The sequence below is a fragment of the Centroberyx gerrardi genome, chromosome 20, assembly GCF_048128805.1.
Source record: "Centroberyx gerrardi isolate f3 chromosome 20, fCenGer3.hap1.cur.20231027, whole genome shotgun sequence".
Lineage (NCBI taxonomy): Eukaryota > Metazoa > Chordata > Actinopteri > Beryciformes > Berycidae > Centroberyx > Centroberyx gerrardi.
This window is the reverse complement of record NC_136016.1, coordinates 12,177,066-12,197,592: the sequence shown is the minus strand read 5'-3', so window position 1 is coordinate 12,197,592 and position 20,527 is coordinate 12,177,066.

Sequence of the window (20,527 nt, the reverse complement as noted above, 5' to 3'; positions counted from 1 at the left end):
GAATAATTTTGGCCAAGCTGTGTCACACAAGAACAAATTTACAAAATATGACAATTAAAAGAAGGGAAATAAAACAAACACCAGCTGAAGATATAACTGATAACAATTAGGCCTACACCTTACAACAATAGGTCTCCTTTAAGGACCACTTTGCCTTTTTACATAGAATCTCATAAACAAGATGGCCACCTGTCAAAACTGAGATTTGGTTCTGAATACATTGTGAAAGTGTGTGTGCACTGCATGTACAGTATGTTGTCATGTGTGTTGACATGGAAAGATTTATGTAATAAATTAGACAGACAGACTTACAGATTGATACATATATTTATACCTCTCTAAGAACTATAGGTTTTGAGTTGGGAGGATAATCTGAATTCCAAGTCTTCTCACTTTTGAGGTTTTTATACCAAACACTTTCTCAATACAAGGTTGTTTTTTATTCAGACACATGCACGTTGTCAGCCTCATGAGTTACATCAACTGAAATGAATGGTTTTCACTCCAAAATGCTTGATATCTATTTTGTGAAAAACCAAAAACACTGAAATTGATCTAAAAATATACGTGAGCTAAGATTGGTAATAAAAAAAATATTATTTATTAATTTATATATGAACATTTTTACTATCGCCAATTTATGATGGAAAGGGCAGCGTTTAAATGGTGGATATCTCATTCTGAAATGAAACTCTTCAAATGTTTTTGACAGGATGCAGCAAATTATGTTTGTCATTTCTCAAATTCTACTTGCGCTCCCTGTGGGTCATTTCATATGGAAAATATGACTCACAATACTTCACCTGCACAGAATATGCATGAGATGAGGACCACTCAGTATTAACTTTTATTTATTAATCACCATAGCAACATGGCAAATCGTGTGTGAGGTGAGGGCTTCGGATGAAACACCGTTGGCCTCTGAAAGTGTAAGTGGTACTAATTCATGCACAAATTGATTCTCTTCTCAGTAACAACACATAATTCTGCCGGTTCATTTCAGACTAGTGCAGGAAGATTCCCTTTTAATTTAACAATGCAAAGCACTGAAGCCAAAAAAGTTTGTATCATATTTAGTACTGAGGAAATACAGGCTAAATGCATTCACATACACTAACAGTCTATAGTGTAATATATATATATATATATAAAAACAAACTCAATAAGTTGTACAACTGTTTTCAGAGTCTGTTATTTATATATATATATATATATATATTGCACCAAGGACAATTTCAGAACATTCAATGGCAACAAAACAGTGTGGGGCAAGCGATGACCATGAAAGCATGTGGATTTTAGCAATGTGATGCATGTAGGAGACAGCATTGGGCTCAAAATGTTGCACAGTGTGTACTGCTGCTTTACCTGTCCTTACTTCTTATTCATATCAATCTTAAAACAGCCAAAACAAATGCCTTCATGCATAGTGAGCATAAGTAGTGACTAGATCTTTCTCATGTAAGTAGGCCAAAGATCTTAATCATGCGTACCGGCTTCATCTGCTTCTTAGACTAGTTTCTATATAACCGTATAAATATCAGACAATAAATCTGTCTGTGTCTGCCTTGATGTTTAGCTTCTGTTATACAATTCAGTTGTATATCTTTGTCATCTGCATTGTTTTCATTGTTTTGAGGCGAGATGGTTTTATCAGTCCCTTGGGCTTTTTATCTCCCTGATAAAAAATTTTTTTTCCGTGCTCTTCCTTTGTTTTCTCATTTTGATATGTGCCGATAAACTCCGAACATTAACCCTCACCTCGCTGTTGTAAACAACAGACCGCATGCTTCAAGAGGAAGAGAGGGAGATTGCGCGCCGAAATAGAGGCTGGCGGTGAGGAGGGAGGTCGAAGGACTTACCCCGGACACACACCTTGAGGCGTCCGACCTGTGCTTCCTCATATAATACTCAGCTCTAAGTTTATCTCCCACTTCTGTTCCCGTGTGCCTCGAGGCCAGTGGTTTTGTCCTGTCAGTTCCCCACTCTGCTGGGACTGTTTTGGAAAACAGGGTATGGACAGTAACCCCACAGGCTCGGGTGTGATATCCAGCTTAAACTGAATCACTGTGAAGAGGACAAAGGGGGCATTTTAACAATAAGAAGTCTTTTGAAATGACAGTAAAGCTGTCAGCAGCAGACAGCACAACCTGCAGTGTTAATAGTGGGAAGGACACATGACACCTTGAGAAATATGTGCTTTATGGTGTCACCAGAGGACATTCCTTTATATATAAGTGGGTGGCTGTCTGTCTTGTCCATAAATCAACACAGGTGAAAGTCTGCCTGCTTATCTACCTGTGCCATCGCGGTGTATACGTTCACGCTGCTTATCTCTTGCTCCACGTCTGCCTGCCCTCTCGTCTCCCTCTACGTGTGCAGTGTGTTGGTGTTATCAGCCTGTGGGCATATAGCAAAGAAGAATGCCACACTCATAAAGCTTGAAAATCACTTTTTTGAACAAGTAAAACTCTTTTCTAAGTCTGTGGATATAGATAAAGATGTTAATAAATGTTGGAAGTGTACTATAACCGTTTAGATGATAAACAAAACATGCTTACCGATGCTTAACAATGCTTTTAAAATCTGACCTATGCAGACATCTGAAAATCTAACTTTTACGAGTCATATGACAGCTTTGAGTGAACTACTGTTAATACAACACATATTTTTCACCACAGGGAGAAGAAGCCTGTGAGAAGAAACAGAAAAAAAAATCCCATGAAACCTTTATGTTATCCGCCCCCTTCCAGGCCTTCATCCAAATCCAAGGCTGATGCGAATACTGTCATCGATGACGGCTCAATCTTTAAGGCCGATTCCCATCCACAGTACATTCAGCATTTCAGCATGTGACAGCTGTGTGCAATAAAAGGTTATAAATGTGTCAAGTAGTTTAGACCAAAAAAAAGATAAAGAACTACAGGGTAGAATAATGCAGCGCTCTGACAGCTAGGCCTTCTAAGCGTTGGATGTCTGAGAAGAAAGAGAGGAGGTTGGGGATTGTTTATGTGTCTTTCTGCTGGTTGAATTAAGGCAGCTAGGGCTGAATGCCTTTTGATATGTTTGGGGTTTGGGAGAAGGGGAACTCTGGTCTGGAAGGGATTCAGTTCAACCACATTCAGACAGTTAGTAGTGCTGTAATGACACTTAGTAATATACTAAAACTAAATCTTTTCACACACACACAAACCAGCAGGAGGCTGACAGGTATTTAGAAGCAGCTTTTTCAAGGCAAGTCTATTATCATAATTTAATTATGTTAAAAGAGTGCAAAGTGGTCCTGTAGATCATCACAGCTGGACTGAGTCACTACAAAGAATGAACTAGAATGTTTGATCACTTTTACACAACAATACATTATTAAACCTTGATTTCAAGTAGTTAATTCTGCTATAATCTGTTGCCTTTTGGATATAGATCTCCATATGTCCCAACAAGTTTGTTATTGGGAAACTGTACACCAATACCTAATTGTTTTTGTTATGCTTGCTATGGATTTGCAGTAATATGCAATGGTTCTGGGGTCAAGGATTTGGCTTTTCCCTGAATTCACTAAGCAGGAGTCAACTCCTACTTTGGATCATGCAGGAATCAAGGAGACTTTCTGGGGTCGACTCTACATCACTACTTGTTTGTTTAACAATTGCTAAAACCACAATAAAATATAAAATAATAAAATATTCAGCTTGTATCAAAAATGCAGATAAAACACTGAATGGCAGCATATAAATGGTGCAGAAATATGCTTTCTGATGAAGTAGCCTACCTATACTGTAGTTCTGTATATCACAAGCAAAAGAGCTTCTGGCCAATCATTTTGGTCGGCCAAAGCTAACTGTTGTATAATAGAATGTAGATAATTTATGATGATACTCTCCATTTAGACTGTCCTACTTACTATCCATTTTTCACCAATCTCTACAGCGCAAATGCTCTTCCTCTAATGTTCCTGTGACTCTGCCCGTAATGACAGCGGGAGCAGCCGTACATCCACACTGCATTGAGGCATCGACCCATCGCACACACACACACACACACACACACACACACGCGGGGTGCTATATTTTCCACTTAGGCTGTTATACGTCAAGTAGAGCTGTAGCATGTGTGTGTGTGTGTGTGTGTGTGTGTGTGTGTGTGTGTGTGTGCGTGTGCATGTGTGTAGTGTGTGAGAAAGAGACATCTCTTGGAGCCAGGGTTTTTATAGTAAACTAGAAGGGCACTCGGAGAGCGCAGACCTCCGCCAAGGTTCGTGCTATTATTGCTTGTTCGTGAGTCGGATCCGGATCCGCTCCAAAATTTAACGGGTTTTTCCTTGGCCCATGCTACACCCTTCCACGAAGTTTCATGAAAATCGGGCCAGCAGTTTTTCCGTAATCCTGCTAACAGACAAACAAACAGACAAACAAACAAACAGCACCGAAAACATAACCTCCTTGGCGGAGGTAACTAACACTAAAACTAAGACAAAAACTAGGTGTGAACTCCTCCCATTCGTGAAGTTAGGAGTACAGCCGGGATGGACGTAGGAATTAGGATGTCCCCCTGGGGAGTTCCTCTGGAGCCTGGACATTGGTGGTGATGGGGTGGTGGAGGGACGAAGGTCAGCACAGCGACTGGAATGACAGCAGCATACAGCATAGATCTGAGAGAAGGGCAATAGCATAGAAGGTGACGTGTTTATACTCCCGTCACTTGGACGGTTGGCTCTTTGAAAAAGAGAGGGAAGTGATGGCTAACTCTGATTGGTTCGCTGGAAAAAGAGGGAAAGTGTTCACCAACTCTGATTGGGTAAAGAGAAAGCATGAATGAATGAATGATAGGTAGTCTTCCCGATTGAAATTGCGTAATACTTAATAATAATAATGTTTTTTTTTTTACATTTAAACAATTTGGGAGAAAGAGTCGTGTTTGGGATTATTAGAGCTAAACATAAAAACTAAACTAAATAAGCTGAAACGATGAAAAATCCCAAACTATAATAACCGGGCTTATTGTAACGCATAACACTTAGTCTTACACACTAAGGCAGTGTGTGTGTGTGTGAGCATGTGTGCGTTATGATAGTCAGAAAATCTCGAGCGTCGCTTCAGATGATTTGAAGATGCCGCGGCGAGTCATTGACTTATTAATCGATAGGAGCAGCGCTGAGGGGTCGACAGGAGCAGGGAAAGTGGGCTTTGGTGTTTAAAAGGAAACTCTGACTCCCAGCCGCCTGGTGATGGTGCTGATAGCTGCGGGGCGAGCCGATCGATGCTGAAGCAGGTCTACTGCCGCCTGCTTTGGTCTTACAGCCTGAACCACCGAGGAGGAACAACACAAAAGTGCAGCGAGGTTCATGGAGACAAATATAGAGCCTGTCTGCTTTGAGTGATCTGTGGTGTTTGATCATGTTGGATTTTGCTCAGAAGAGACAGGCAGTGTAAGACTGATGATGTTATGATAGGTCATTCATTCAGTCACTGATAGAGTAGTTTTGGATATATTTGCAATTATGACAATGATAATCTAACAAAAACACTTTAAAATATGTAGATATTTTGTGTTGAACAGCACATATTTACTTATTCAGAATATCTGGTTGGCTTTTTCTGGACCTTCACCCATCAGACTTATTTGAGAGTCAACCTGAACCCAACCAGCCCAGCTTCACTCTGCATCTGACCCAAATCCACCTCTGTTAAATACATAATGAAATGGATCCCAAAGTTTCTTGTGATCACATTTCGTAAAAGACAGTATCACATTTTTTATCCAAAACAAATGATATACATACAGAGCAAAATGAACCCTGCACCAGCCAGCCTGTTCTCATTGTTTTTCATTATTAACCCACTGTTGCAAAAGAAACATCTCATGGGTCCCACATCCTCTCGGCCTGTCCAGGCATCATCACTCTGCAAGTGTCACTGTCGCTCAGTGATCTTCAGTACTTCAAAGAATCAAATGGAATTACAAACTATTAATCAGAGGCCATCTCCATTGCATGGATGACAATGCTTGTCATGCCAGCTGACAATGAAACACATTAAAAGTTTACATCTCAACGTGATACATCCCTGGATACCGTATTGGTCTAATGGATTTGGCTTTACGCGTGTTTGCCTCTATGTGTTGTTCTCAAAGACAATAATCCCTACTGTGAGCATCATTTTCTCTGTGCTGGGAGACTTAATTCCCTCCTACAGCCTTTCATCACAACATGGCTCATATCTGGGTTTAGGAACAAACCAGCCTGTCTTTGAAACATATCAGTTAACTAATTTCCCAAAGTTCTCAGTCGCCCAAACTTGTCTAGTCCCTTTGTGCCATGCTCCTGAGGTAGACAACTCATGTACATCATCACAGTGGGACATTTGCATTTCAAACCTATTTTTCCCCCGATCTATTTTTCCTCTCAAAGGAGAGGCGCTTTGATGTCCCTCAAATCTCATTACAGTTGGGGCTCAGCACCGGCAAAGACTGATTTCCTCTGGTTTTGCAGTGGCGAGAAGGAGATGAAGGAGGCAAAATCCCTGCAGAGCAGAATCCAAATGGATATGGCCAGCCGTGAGAGGGAACCTTTGAAACGCACAACACCAACTGCTTCATTCCAACATGGAGGCGTACCTTGTTTAGCGGTGATTAGCAACCCCCAGCGTGACACGGAGATGCAAAAAGTTACCTACTGTCAATTACGCTACACACACAAAGACAGACAGACAGACAGAGAGGCATAATCCGTACACACTGAGCCTGGTTCCTAACAAGAAAACAGGTGGTGCGACAAAAAATACCCATTACAGTTCCAGAGTTTAATATTCTGTTTTGTGGTCTAGGTGACTGGTCACTCCTAACCCAACAGACAGATCCCATTTTGAGCTTGAGGTGTGACCCTTGACAAAAAAGCTCCGGACCTCATCACCTTAAAGATGGAAGCCTAGTAGCAGGCAAGCGGCCAAAACCACGGGTGAGTTTTGAAGCCAATAAGGAAGTGTTGGCAGGCGGCAATTCCTCTTGACTGCAAGTCAATGACACCACTTCTCGCTCAAAATATAAAGTCAATACATTTTTTAGACAGGACGTTATGGTCTCAGAAGTTAGTTTCACTTCTTCTACGAACAACCCTCAGCCTCGCTTCGGCTGCACTGGCTCCAAAAATGTCAACATGGCGGCGATCGTAAACCCAATCTTTAGGCTTCAAAACGGCCCTTCAGAAACCTATGGGTGACGTCACACTCACTACGTCCATCTTCTATAGTAGGAGGCCTACATTGATGATAGACAGATAGGGACCGTGATTAATTGACATGTTCTCTCCACTTAAATCCATTCATAATAAGGCGGGGTGGCAAGAACCGCCTCGAATTATGCTCAATATTCCCACTGAGTGTGTATACATTAAATCCCCACTCATCAGCCCCATGAATCACTCTGTGCCCCGTCCTCTAACAATGGACTTGTGTCTGACGGCAGCGGTCTCCAGTTACACAGTGTGTGTCAGATGGAGAAACTGTGATTGCAGGGACGTACATGTGACTCTCTGCCAAGTGTGAGATCTGACCTTGGCATGGAAGTCTGTTTGTGTTCAAATGTTTGCAGCTGCAGAGTTTGTTTATGTCCACCACAATGTAAAGCCTGCTCCGGCTTCAGCGCATGTGTGAGGACCTCCATCGAGCGCGAACATCGGCGTCTTCCAACGAGCGACATGTGGATGTGTATATATACGAAGAAACCACAAGACTCAAGCTGGAGTCTAGATAGCTTCTTGAGCCCCTCTTGGCCCGGCGTGCCCAGAGACTCATTGAAAGCAAACATTTACTCAGCGCTGGCATTTCAATGTTGAGGGTACATTTCAGGGTTGATGGGAGAGGTCTGTTCCAGGATTCTGTCTCCCTTCTCATCATGTCTCATCCAGTGTTGTGGTGAAACCAATGTGTAGCTGAGCTCTAATGGCTGGGAAATAATGGCTTTCTTACCCACTCTTTCCCACTCCCCTCTCAATTTCTCTCCAATTTGTAGTCTGTTGCAGGAACACATATCCATTTGTGTGCGCTCTCTCCCTCCCTTTCCTCTCTCTCTCTCTCTCACACACACACACACACACACATACTCTGACTCTGAGTAAGTGTTTTGCCGTGCATCATATCTCCTCTTTCCCTCTACTGTGCAGCAAGCAATCTGAGACACACGACACACACACACACACACACACACACACAAAGCTTACATACGATAGATCCCAGTCTGGACACAGTCCCAGTGGTGCTCAGCCCTATTCATTATAAATGAGAGGATGATTTGCATGGAGGCTCTCATGGCTGTGCTGTGGTGGTCTGCAGCGAGCAGCGTCTACACGTGTTCCAGGGTCTCATGGCCACGCACTTACTGTGTGAGAACACACACACACTGTGGGGGATACAGGAGAGGATGGGAAGATGGAGAGACAAACAAGAGAGGAGAGGAAAGGAAATGAAAGGAAAGAGGTAGATGTGGAGAAAAGACTGAAGTGAAAGAAGCTTGTGGGAAAATAATACCAGCATTAACAAAGAAATGAAAAGACTCGTGGCTAAGAGCAGCACAGCTGAGGATCTGCTACAGAATCACGTTACAAAAGACATGCTTTCTTTTATTTTACTGTGCCATTGATACGGACCGGAACAGATTTCTCTTTGTCGCATTGTTAGTTGATATTCCTCAACAGTTATGAGCTTTGCTGCTTTCATGGCTTTTATGCAAAGTAGAACGAGTAACCTGTTGGAGGATAAACATGTTATGATTCTCTCTAAGTGCATGCTGCTTATTATCCACTGCCTTTTACAATAGAGGTGTGTGGGATGAATAGTGTCATATCTGGAAGCGTTGCAGGAAAGGTTAATAATTACAGTTTTGAGTAGTGAATTTTATATGCTTGTAATTTGATATTTGCAATAGTTATTGACATTGTATGTTCATGCATAATTTAATTGCAAACGTTCATACGCATGACAGCTTCTCGACAAAACTGTTATTACAGCTACATTTTAAATATAAGTGTGACAACCCTGCTTGCAACCACGGCACCTGAAACGTGACAACAAAATCTTTACGGCCAGCTGGCCAGATATAGCACGCTGTTTATCCCATAGAGGAGGCTGTAACAAAAGAATGCACAGACAAATATCAATCGGGAGGAAAGGGAGGAAAGAAAAGCCTGCTGTAGATTTTTTTTTTTTTTTTTTAACATGATTATAGACTGTCTTAGTGGGCAATTACAGTAATACACATGTTGACGCAGAGCTGGTAATGGAACCATAATGGAAAAGCAGAAGTGAATTGCAGCTCTGGAGGCAATATCTCAGCTGGTGTCTGTCTACAATCAGGATCTCTAGCTGAGAGAATTATTAACACCTTGACTGAACAGCAGGAACTCAGATTGCAGGACTGGAAGATTCGAGAACTTAGGAGGACCATTTGTGTAATCAAGTACACTATATTGTATGTCGCATAGTTCTGTAGCATTATTTACTGATGCAGTCACGTGAAGCTATGCATACAAATAGCAAATCTAATAGATATGCCGTCATTTTCCCTGACCCATTGAGGGGCGAGGCTAAAGCAGTGAATACTCATCAGTCACTCAACGTGTTGAAAGTCCGCCGACGTCCATGTATTCACCCTCTTGTTTGTCCTGCACAGATAACATGGCATTGTTTACACCCTCTCTGGAGAAAGCACACACGTACACACACACACACACACAGCATTGAGCACATAATTCTTTGGAGGATGCATCACTGGGTAATAACTCTCCACATCAGCAGGATGTATAGATGTTGCTGTTCTTCGGGGAGTAAGAAAAGGTCTAATTACTTGGAGCCATTGTTGGGAGCTGGAGTCTCAGTAAACACTTTTACCCTCTTTCTTCTCTTTTCTTTGTGCTGCCATACGGTGCGATTAGAGACTGAAAAAGCAATTCAACATTCCATGGTGGAGGTACACAAATATACACACAGAGAAGTGAGGGAAAAACAAAAAAACAATATGCTCCCATCCAAACAATGTATTTTTAGATAATTTATGAGACAAATCTAAAGACTTTTACATATGTTGTTGTCTCTGATGTCCACAGACTGTAAAACGGAAAAAATCAATAACTTTGTAACGCTGATGGGCCTTAAGAGAGACTGGTAGCACTACTAGTGAGTGAGAGTTATAGTTAGTTGTACTGATATGACCTCTGTATCTATACCTACCCACAGCATGCCTGTATACTGCCTATATACCTGTCCCTTATATCCATGTCCAATTTCCACCTGAAAACTGCTGTCTTCCTGTCTTCCCATCCCTGTCCCATTCCATTCTTCCATTCCCTGTAAACCTCCCCACTTTGCCATTGCTTGATTGACTTTATTTGAGAATTCAAAAAGCAATACATGCAATATATTACTCCATGCCGCAGACCAAAATACCCCATTGGACCCCAGTATCCTACATTTCTATTGTAAACTATTGTAAAAAATCCATTGTTTGATTCTAGATTTCAAGGTTCTGGAACAGAACATTATTGAAGTTGAGGTTGAATCCTAGCTGCATGTAAATCCAAGCTAGACCGAAATAAGAAGATGTCCAGTCTATCTGTGGAAGAGTGGAAGGCATTTATAAGGCATTCTTTTTCACTGCAGTGATGCCTATGAGAAGAACTGTATCTACACATACATGAAGTTTCCATAAGAAAGTTTCATTGGGATGTAACACAGCACAACAGCTGGCAAGGTCAGGATCCTTCTACACAACAGTGGAGAGAATACAAAAATGTGGAGACTTCTGGACTTTTCTGCACCACATGTAAGAAGGTCCACACCAGCAGATTTCTAGAACAGAGGGAGCAGTTAGGTAAAGGTCTTTGTTTTAAAAGTTGTCGAACGAGTTGGCGCACAACACACAGTCACAGCGGAGGTATTCTGATACATCGTCACCTTGTTGAAATCTACATGATATCTCTTCTGTTGAGCATGGCAGCTCCTGAGACGCCCAGCGTGTTCCCCGGTTTAGTTCCATCTCGGCTGGAAATATGTTTGAAAAACACAGTTAGGAGGTGCTTTGTAATATGTTTTCCCACCAAGAGTACTCCGCGGCTGTGGAGGTGCCCTATTTACTACAAAAAATATGAAAAACAGAAAATGTGCCATGAGGCATACAATGTTTGAAGTTGCAATCCAAGAGCAATATACCAAATACCTTAACACTTCACCTTTGTAAATCGTTTCCAACAAGTTGAATTCTGTTAAAACCTGTGAAACAGGAAAAACAGCAAACCCTTGTGCACTCCAGTGTCTTTGCAACTTACCCATGCGAAAGCCTCTTTCAAGCAAAGCATTTAATCTGAAGATCAAGTGACCCAACAATGGTGAACTCAGCATATGGTGCACTTTGATGCCCCGGTGCTGCCCCGTGCCCCGTGCTACACATTTCACAGTCTAGCCCACCACAATCACACTCTCTGTAGGCAACCAAGAGCTATGTAGTATGGGAGGCATCCGTGATGTGTGTGAGTGCTCGTGCCTGCATGCAACAGAACGAGAAACTATTCCAAACACTATGAATGGAGTGTTTTTTGTGTATTAGAGTAACTGACTGAATGAAGAACTGGACTGAATCTTGATGCATCACTTGTCTGGGCACTGTGGCATTGACCATTGCCCTCTTTACTACGGGTTGCTTGTAATTTTGGCAATGTAGGAACTGAATGCTGAAAAGCGTTGAATGCTGCCTGCCTCAGTGAAAAAAGTTGTGATTTTGTTGGTATTGTTCCCCTAGTATGTGGAAATGTAGCACTGTTTAAGCGTGTGTGTGTGATGAATGTAATGTTGGCAATCAAATTTAAGATTCTGCTGTTGCACTTGTACGTTGCTCCGGATAAGAGTGGCAGCTACATGCCTAAAATAATGCCTTAAAAAATAAATGTAAATCTGGTTTCTGCTTGCAATGTTCATTTTCCATTATATACACTTGTGGCCTTCCTCAGTCAGTGGCAATACGCCCCCAAGTGACTCTCCAAAACAAAATGGGTGGGTGAAATAAAAATTCCAATCATTCCCTAAAGTGGCTTTTACTAGCCCACACATCTTTACAAGTACTTTTACAAGTATTTTAATACTGTATATTCCCCGTTTCACCAAAGCAAAACTTTCCTTCCAAAATGAGATATCACCCATTGGAACAATGTGACACCTGCCTTGATGATTGTCGGCACGAAAGGGAAACACATTGTGAAATGTTATTGAAATGATTATCTATATTAAGGATTTTAAATAAAATATTTCTAATGCATGTGTGATTATGCTCTGAAGCAGAGCATACAGGGGCTCTGCTGCATAATAATGTTGCTATTTGATAGAACTTGCAGCCTCCAGAATCCTTCTGCCATGGCTTTCTTCCTCTGCCAAGCAGGGCGCCATCTAATACATGGGCTGAGTGCATGTGTGAGTGGCATGTGATGAGAGAGTCAGAACAAGGAGCAACATATGTGTGTGTCTATGTAATGTGTGTGTGTGTGTGTGTGTGCGCGCGCGCGCGCGCGCGCGCGTTCCCTCTGCAATGCGTCAGGATCCCTCAAACAAGCCTGGCTTCTGGCAGCACAGTTACAAGGCCTGCAAGTCCCTCAAAAGTGTGCCTGAAATACACGCCTTGCTGCCTTTTTGGTGGTTCCACAGTTGAGAGCTGGCATGGATCTGGAGTATTTTTGGTCTGTGTGTGTGTGTGTGTGTGGAGAGGGGCAGAAGTGGTTTACTGAAGGGAGATCACTGATGTGCTGGTACATACCCAGCCATTAACATCTTGAGATGTCTTCAGACAAATCACTGAAGACATCTTAAGACATTTTAAGACAAATTTAAAATTTTAACATCCCAAGATGTCTTGAAAATAATCTTAAAACACTATTTTCATTAATCATTTTATGTTCTTTCATTTCCCTCCTGTTTTCTTGCTATTCAATAGTGAAAGAGGGACACCATACCACGTCTTTCACACGGTGATGGTACCTTTCGACATGGTTACAATCTCCAATCATGGGATGACACATCACTTCTATTTGCTCGTTAGTATGGTAACCACAGTGAATGTTGCCACGATTCTTCCAGACCTAAATAATGAAATGACAATATCACAGCTGTCAGTTCTGCAGAAAATACGAGAATAATTCATGCTTGAAGGAGCCTCACCGAGATTCTCGGTGTATAATGTTGGCATGTTGGATCTTCCTGATGTGTATAGGCTTGAGGAGCACACAAAACATCCCTGGCAGTGAGATGTAGTATCTGGAGGAGAGGAAGAACCTGAACTCCTGTGGCGGTTTCCAGATGGTCCGTATCTGCAGCCACAGCTAGCAGCTCCAAGTGAAAATGTTCCAGCGTAACGTAAGCCTAAAGAAACGGACTCTTACAGCTTAAATCGACTCAGATGTTCGGCAGTAAGGGCGGCTACATGCCTGGTGTGTATTCTTCTGACGCTATATTCGTCTTGCTATCATAAATTAAACAAGGCATCGCTTAGTTAACATGAGCTATGCACCAAACTGTTATAATATAGGAAACTTTGTATCAGAATATGCTTTATTTCTATGGAAACACTGTGGCCTGTGTAGCTGTAAGAGATAACCTGATGACATGTAACTGAAAATATATCATATATATATATAAATATCTACCCCCCCCCCCCCCACACACACACACACACACACACACATACACACACACACACATCCACAAATACTCAATACAGCACCATGCATATATTCTCTCCTGCAAAAGTTTGTGGAAGCGGTCGATACACTATAATGCATGTTTAAACAGCTCTTCACAGTGGGTGTTTGCATGTTCACAGCAAACGCCTCGCACAGACAGACAAATATGCCCGCTCACACACAGTATATGTTTATGCAGGGGAGGTGCAACACACACCGTATTCCCACCAACACTCCTAAAAACAAGGTCGCCGGCTGCGGTGATTTGACGGCGCCGAGGATCAAAGTGTTCCTCCATCAGAGTCTCTTCGGGACCGGCGCTGCAGGTGTAGAGGATTTACCACAGCGAGGAGGCTGATAAGTCCTGCTCGATATTCATGACGAAGGAGAACAAAATGAGTACATGTCCTCCAAAAAGACTTCCTGCCTCTATGTTCACAGCTGTCGGGAAATGAATCAGAAAAATCCTCCCATTTTGGTGCTAAGCCACCCTGTTGCTTTTATTCCTCATGTTTATGCACTAGGGCCCAAAGAAACACTAGTACGCTCTCTCCAGCGGGGAATTTGGTTAGGATTTGAAGCCTTCAGATGAAGTTTTTTTTCTTTTCAGATGAGTGATGTTAAAATCTCATTATGCAAAGTCTGTAAAAGACACTAGAGGTTGTGTACTTTCAAGTGACAATGCCAAATGATGTGGATTGGCTATATAACTGCTAGTGTGAGGGCTGCTTGAAAAAAGAAAATCAGGATGGACTGATATGGTTTTTCATTTGAAAGATCCGACTACATAAGCAGGAAGCAGGTAAGACATTGTTTCTTTCATGTTTCTGTGAAAATCTAGCCCTGTCAGAAGAAATGCCTTCCCTAATTAATCTCCTTTCAAATCCCCCTGGAGTGTTACACAGCAAATAGACAGGTACAGATGTGTCTTCATATAAGACTGTCATGATTTGGTAATAATCCATCCGCTAATAATAATAATAACCAATGTCTCCTTGTGTTGAGTTATAAAGAATCCAATTTCTCTCGGCTCCGCTTTCATAGAGAACAAAACTGGCCATTAACCAAGCCAGCCCCACGCAAGCTATCAAAACAATACATCAAAATGCACAAAATGTTAAGTCCATAATTGGAATTTAATGATTGGAAACAAAGGATGAGGGTTTATATAAAGAAGGAGAGCAGGGCAGGAGATATATTACAGAGAGACAGACAGACAGCCCCCAACCTGAATATGCGTGCTTTTAGCTGAGTATTAGGTCCCAGAACAGAAGTCTGACTCTAAAATCCCACAAGGTGAGCAGACGCAGAGTCTCTGAAGGTGTAAATACAACACCAAAGAGTCGAAACAGTCTTTTTCCAAGCTACCTTCACAGGTGGTTTAGTGAATTGAGTTGTACTTGTTACGGCCGAGACGTTTGATGTAGGGCTGAAACGATTCCTCGAGAAACTCGAGTAACTCGATTACTAAAAATCATCGATGCAAATTCTTTGCATCGAAGCTTCGTTTAATCCATATAACTATATACACGCTCAGTGTTTCGCACGGATGATTATTACTGTTGCACAACGCGCTGGAGAAAGAGAGAGAAAATAGCGAGGGGCGAAGAGAAGAGACAGGCCAGAAAAAACGACAGAAAGTGTCCAAAGTTTCGGATCCAGTGTTGCCAACTTGGCGACTTTGTCGCTAGTCTTAGCGACTTTTCAGACCCCCCTGGCGACTTTATTTCTCAAAAGCGACTAGCGACAAATCTGCCGACTTTTTCTGACCATGGGAAGCAATGTTAATGTGTTGAATCCCAAAGCATTTGGCAATAAATTGGTTCGGCTGATGCCGGTTTTCTCTACTTGCTTGTCTAATCCAGAGAGGTCTGACGGTCACAGCGCTTCCCACACACAGCGTAGCTCCCTCCCTCCGCTGAGAGCAGGGACTGTAGGATAGGGTCCACTTGTAATTGCTACCGGCGTACGCCGAAACTGGCCGGGTGGGCGGAGTCAGCACTTAATATTAAAACGGGATGAGATGAAGGCTAGTAAAGAATGCACGTTAATTATGGCTATATGTAATGGCTAGTTAAGAACGTAAATCAATATGGTGGCTAGTTATGATGTCCCTAAGTTAGCTAAGTTTTGCTCAAGAAAATAACCACAGAAAATAAAACACTGCAGTCAATTTGTGAAAGCCTGAGCTTCATTCATGTTATTATTATGATAGGCACACACACATACACACACACACACACACACACACACACACCTACTCCCCTCACAGTGATGCATAAAATACCCCAGAAAGCAAAATATCAGATGGTGTAAGTAGCAATTGGAGCCTAAAATGCACCAGTCCAATACAGCAGGTATATTCAGTTTAGTTTGATTGCAGTGAGTAGGGTCAGCAGGTGTAGGGCAACCCTTCAACATAGCAAATAAATGTACATTAGCCAGTCTTATGAACTTGTATGATATTTAGGCCTAGTAATAAATATCAATAATAATTATTATTTCACCTCGTTTTCAGTAAATCACAGTGTTGTATGGACAGCTTCGTGCGGACAGCTTTTCTCTTTTGTATATTTACTATTGCTCTTTAATAAAGCAAAAGTATTTCTTATCCGATTACTCGATTAATCGATGGAATAATCGGTAGAATACTCGATTACTAAAATAATCGATAGCTGCAGCCCTAGTTTGATGATGGTCAAAGTGCTGGAGGTCAGACAAGGCCCGAGGTCCGTTCTACTCACCTGCAAGGAAGAACTTAGTTGAACTGATTAGAGTGAAGCAAAGAAATCGGAAACATCTGCCATCACCTCTCAGCATCACATCACACTGCTTTTAACCTCTCCCTCCACAATCACACACCATAACGAGCACAACGGCGGAACATAATCACCGCGTCGATTCTCGGAGCAAGTCTGAGCTCTCAACAAACTAATTAAGTGGAGCATCTTACATGACCGCCCAAAAGCCACGCCGCCATATTACAGAACGACCTTCACTCCCTCCCCGAGGCCTCGACAACCCTTTGTGCCGAGTATAATGGCAAGATCTGGGGGTGTAGCGATTGCCGAACGAATCATTGTGAGCCTGTGCTCTTTCAAATCGAGTTGGACATAAAAGAGCCCTGGGAGAGATGGGTTAGTTTATATTGGAGTGGCCATGATTGAAGAGTGTGTTTTCTGCGGCTGAAAGGTCTGCATTATCCCGCATTCTGTTTACAGGAGAAGTGTAATGCACCTATCTGTCTGGTGACAGTTGACACGCCTGCATGGCAACATTTCAGGAGGGTTCCATCGATCTTCTCAGGACAGACAGTCGGGCCGTGTTTCATCAGCTTGTACGTGGGAGACTCTTATCAGATGGACTACATCTCACTGGAGCAGAGGCAGAAAGAGAACTTGAAATATTAGAAGTATTGCTCGTTAATTTTGAAGTAAAAATACTCAAATGGTTATTTGTGATTGAAAATCGTTAAGATTTTGCATATGTTTTACCCTCAGAATTAATTGGGTAACACATTTTTACGCAACCCTTGAAAATATTGTTAAGGGTCATTATCAATCCAAGGTTTGGGGATGGTTCTTTTTAGATCATGGCAGCAGAGCTATACTATGAGTAACAGCTGGTCAAGTCCAGAATTACTATTTTAAGTCATTCAGATTGCTGCACTCACTACTTTTATGTCTAAAAATAAACATACTCAAGTTTGTTTTAAGAAGTGTCTGTATACACTTCTTCACAGGCTAGACCCTTGCCAACTTTTTGACATATTTTGTATGTAATTTTTGCTCTGTTTGATATACAGTATATACACTACCAGTCAAACGTTTGGACACATGCATTTTCCTTAATTTTTACTATTTTTCACATTTTAGAATAATAGTAAAGACATCAAAACTATGAAAAAAAACACAAATGGAATTATGCACTGACCAAAAAAGTGTTCAATAAATCAAAACTATCTTATATTTTAGATTCTTTAAAGTAGCCGCCCTTTGCCTTGATGGAAAGGCAAAGGCTTTGGAAAGAAATTCATACATTGGCATCAACTTCACTATTTATATTTGTCTAAAAAACTAATTTCAAGAATTTAAGCATAAACCTTTACATCAAAATGGCTTTAAGATAATGAAAAACATAGTACATTCAACCAGGTATGTCCAAACATTTGACTGGCAGTGTATAAGGTTCTTCTATATATATAAGAACCTGTATATAGTTGAGTGACAAAAATATGTGAGAAGAAGAGATGCTATGCAACAATGGCAGTGATCCAGGTTCAAACTCACACCATCGGCAGCTCGCAGTATGGCAGCCAACATTTTCCTGCTCATCTCCTGCTCACCTGCATGCCTCAACCTTTAATGCTGCACCTTCATGACCTTGACATCCTGACTGAATTCCTCTGCCATTCGTGTAGCCTCCTAGATCTCATAAGATGCCTTGCATATCACGTAGCATGCCTGGAAGCCCAGCTGTCATAAACCCTCATCTATGACCCGAAGCCAAAACAAAACATCCGCAGCTCCCTCGCCGCGTTCGCTGTAGACACCTTTCTCCCCAGATGTCTGTTATTCCACACGGGCCTGAGAAAACAAGGGCTTGAAGGAAGAGGAGGGAAAGCTATAGAGGTATGCGAGCGGGGAAGGCGCGAGCCCTAATTTCTCACGTGTGCTCTTGCCAAACCAAATCTCTTTGTGCTCGGGAAGCGTTCCCTTGTTTATCTCTCAGCCTTTTCAGCTGAGATTTCATTTATTATCGGCAAATATACCGGGCAATGAACACTTTGGGCAAAAACAAACATAAGGTGAATGCCAAATGCAAGAACTGTATTGCATAAACAGCATGCTATGTTCACTGGGATGTTCCAATGGCTTTCGTTTTTATGCCTGGCAGAATGTACACAAGAAGCATTCAGCATCCCAGGTTGGAAGGGGACAATGTAGCAGCTGGCATAATAATGCATTGGTTTTCTCCTAATCTCACTGTTTCCATATTTGCACACAGTTCTCTCCTATTCTGATTTGCTTCAGTAATTAAAGTAACCTTCAGGGGGTAAATTAGCAGTCAACAACTCATAGTTAGGATGCTGGAATTGCAATTTGTCTGTAATGTGTATAAATTTAGGGAAATCCACATTATAGTCTGTCGTCACTGACATTGTGGAGTTTGGTGCCATTGAATTGTCCTTTGAGGCTTGCCCTTGTCGTGTGCTACAACAGGCACCAGAGGATCAGCTATTCAGAGCACACAGAAAACCCAGCGTGTTAATAGGCGTGCCCATGCAGCATGTGACACAATCAGACCCTGTTGTGCACATCTCACCTCCTCCTGCTCACTCGAGTGTTATTTCTCCCCGTCAAACTGTTTCTCTTACCACTGATCCTAATTTAATAGCTCAATTACTTCCCTTTTTTTTTTTCTTTCCCCACTCTTCTTTCTTTGCCTCCTATCTCTGCCTTTTCATTTCCTCCCTCCGTACTGTCTCTCCATCTGAAAAAAATGTGTTCCAAAATGTCCATCGTTTGAAATCAGTAACACCTGCACATCCAACATAACTGATAGCATCACATTAAAGTGAATCATGGTATTTTTAAAGTCGGTAACCCAAGTTCGTGGTTGAGAAATTACATTTTTACGGACTGCACCCTCTATATTTTATAAATATTGAGTGATAAACCTCAGGTAATGATTTTTCCCCTCTCTCTGTTTCCATAGCGAAGGGGGTATGTATTGCATGTGCTGCTGCTGTGCCTCTTTCCCAGCACTGCCGCAGACTCTTGGCACAACTTGAGCCTCCATCACACATTGTCTAAGCTTCCATTCTTGGCATGTTCTCTGACCCTTGCTGCTTGCATCTCTCTCCAAATCACACCAATGCAATCTCAGCCTGCCAACTACAAAAAAAAAGCCTCTCAATCTCTCTCTCTCACTCACTCACACACACACATGCCCACACACACTGCTTCACATCTCTCTCTCTTTTTCTCTCCATCATCTCTCTTTTTCTCCCTCTCACCCACTCTCTCTCTCTTCTGCAATGCAGGCATTTTAAAAGGCTTCTAGCATGCAGGCCCATTGCTCTGGAGCAGGTCCAGTTAGTGATTAGAGGAGGGACTGAGAGCATCCCTGCGGTTGACTAATGTCCGAGTGTAAATCATCCTGGCTGGGGACCTGGGAGAGAGAGGGAGGGAGGGAGGGAGAGAGACAGACAGACAGAGAGAAAGAGAGAGAGAGAGAGAGAAAGAGAAGGTCAAACAGAGAGAGTCGCTTGCTTGTGTGTGTACACATGTCTCTGAACTAAAGAATTCAAAGGCAGAGCTACAGTTTGCATAGATAATGTATGTGTATATGAGAATGCGTCGCTGTATTCCTCTGCCTGGGCATTTGAACACATGCTCACTGCTGGAGCCATAAGTCAAAGCCCCTCACACACCACGCCACATGTTCCAGAGACCAGCAGCCACAATAACTAACACAGGGCGATAGAGAATGCCAGCTGGTCCCAAATCAAAGACATTTCACTCCTAAGCTTCACTGCTGCCGCTCGGAAAGGTGGAATCTTACAATTCATTAAAACCGGTGTCACTCTCCCCATCCTCCTGTTCTTCAATATCGCTTCTTCTTCTGAGCAAAGCCCACACTGATATTTCCAACTGTCTTTTATTGGTTTTGTTGGCACTACTGGCCGTACACAGACGGTTCCAGAGAGAGGAACGTGAGAAAATCAAAGCTTCTCTGATCCGCAGCTCCACACAAGACCCCCGGTTTTTATTGCCCAATATCACAAAGTGACCCTTGTCAGATATGGGGGTCAGC